Here is a 2295-nt window from a genome sequence, read left to right as displayed (position 1 = left end):
TCACAGAAGAGTCGGCACCCTTCTGCGTCTTCTTAGGCTTCTTTGGTGGGGGACTTTCTATTCTAGGTCCTGCCTCACTCACCTTTCCAGCCACTTCTGGCTCCTCCATTCGTCCCTCGACCCTCATTTTTTCAACTCTCTCACCTAAAGGGATTCCTATTCGTGGAGGGGTTTCAGGGACCGGCTCTGGCCTCCTGAATCCACGCCTGTATGCCTTCCTATCTTCGTGACTAAGGTACCTGAGCATGGCTTTAGATAAGGGTCTGGGGCTTCTGTACCCTTGCTCATGCTCTGTTGGATGGAATTCCTTGAAAGGATACAGTCGCGCGTTAGGCTCGGTAGAGGGTAACTTCTTTGCGATCAAATCCCCAAAGACAAGGCCAAAGAACCACTGTAGAATTAGGTTTGGTTGGTTCATGTCTTCCTTGGCCTTCTTCTGCGCCTTAACCTTGGACTTTTCGCCCCTCTGTGTAGCATACTTCTTCTTAATCAAGCCCACCATATATTCAAAGATGAGCTGTGCGTAGTCGAGTGGTAGGTTGAAATAGATGCCATAGACGATTGAAAGCATTACATGAGAAGTCTGATCATGGTTTCCAACCTTCCCTGTCAAACAACAGTTCACGATTGAGAACAGGGTGTTCCAGATTGGGGGGTAATCCTTTGCGTTTGAATTGTGTCCTTTTAATGATTTTGGCAGCATAAGAATGGAATTCAAGGAATTGAATTAATTCCTCATCTGTTGGGGTTGAGGCGAATTCATCCAATTTTAAGGATTCCAGAGTGGGTAAGTGCAGGGCTGTTCGAAGTCTGTCCACATTCAATTCCATGGGTACCAAAGATTTATTGGTAGGGTGAGAGGCATAGCCAACGATGCACAAACCAGTGTTGTCTAGGGTTGTAATGTATGAGCTTAAGAGAAATTGGGTGATATATGACTCGGGGGTAGGTTTGGTGGCTGAAAGGGCGTAAAAAAGGGGATGGTTGAAGAATTTCTAGAAGAGGAAGGTGAAATCAGGGAAACCAGTAGAAGAAGGAACGAAATAATAATTATTGGGTTTTTTTCACATGAATGACTTTCTCATACCAATTTTGAACGAATGAAAGTGCGTGAGACGTTAATGCTTGGGCCTGAGTGACTTCATTGTCGCTTGAAACGTTAGCAGATTGGGCTGAGGCTGAGGAAGATGACATATTTGCAAGTTTTTGAAAAGCTTGAGAGTTGCAGGTTAGTCTAAGAAGAAAGGTATTGTAAAGGTTTACGTTTTGGGGGGAAGGGGTTATTTATAGTGAGGGATTTGAACTGAACCGTTTGTTGGGAGAAATAACGTGATGAGTGGCAATAGGATGTGACAAATCAAAAATATGACACGCGGTGTTGGGAAGACGCGCGATTGATGACATGCGCCCCCGTTTCTGACACGCACGTGATGTGTTCTAACCCTTATCCACAGAACCACGCGCACCATATCAATAAACAAGAACTATTAAGAGAGTTCCATCAGAGGCCTAAGGGTAACAGAGCCTCTGTGATATGTACCGGGCCTTCAAAAGTGTTACACCTTTAATTACCCAAACGGTTTGAAAATCCACAGAGAGATGAGTACTTGCTCAGCTCAAACCCACAGAGCCTCTGTTAGAAGCGCCAGAGGTTCTGATGAGTTGATCTCTGAGAACAAGATACTTCAAAAGTTTTGGCACCTTCTGTGGTTTGATTTTCATTTCAAAAACTCCCCCTATGAGCCAACTTCCATGGCTCCCCCGCGAATAAAAAACCATTTAAAATCCTTAGAAGAGGTATCAACAGAGAGTCCGTTCACAGAGCCTCTGAGAGTGATCACAAAGGATCTGTGAAAAGACTTCTATGATTAAAAACATTTTTCTTCTTCAAGAGGTTTTATTATTTTTAAGCACATACTCCCCCCAAACCTTGCAAGTCTCTGCAAGATACATTTGTTAACTATTAAATCAAGCGAAGGTTAATCATGAAATAAAAACTATATACAAAATAGAATTTAAAAATAAAATTATATACAAAATAAATTAAAAAGAAAAGATATATACAGATTGAAATTTAAAAGAAAAAATATATACAAAATTAATGATATTAATAAAGAGAAGACTTTATACAAAAAGAATAAAAAAATAAGACAAACAACATCTAAGACTCTGGACATGTCATTCCTATTTTCTCAACAAAGAAATTAAACATTTTCTCATCTAGGGTTTAGTAAAGAGGTCAGCCAATTGAAATTCAGATTTTACAAAGTATAATTCGATATTACCTTCTTCAAC

The sequence above is a fragment of the Cynara cardunculus genome (genome assembly GCF_001531365.2).
Source record: "Cynara cardunculus var. scolymus isolate 2C chromosome LG 13, CcrdV1, whole genome shotgun sequence".
Lineage (NCBI taxonomy): Eukaryota > Viridiplantae > Streptophyta > Magnoliopsida > Asterales > Asteraceae > Cynara > Cynara cardunculus.
Note: the sequence above shows the minus strand (reverse complement) of the source record.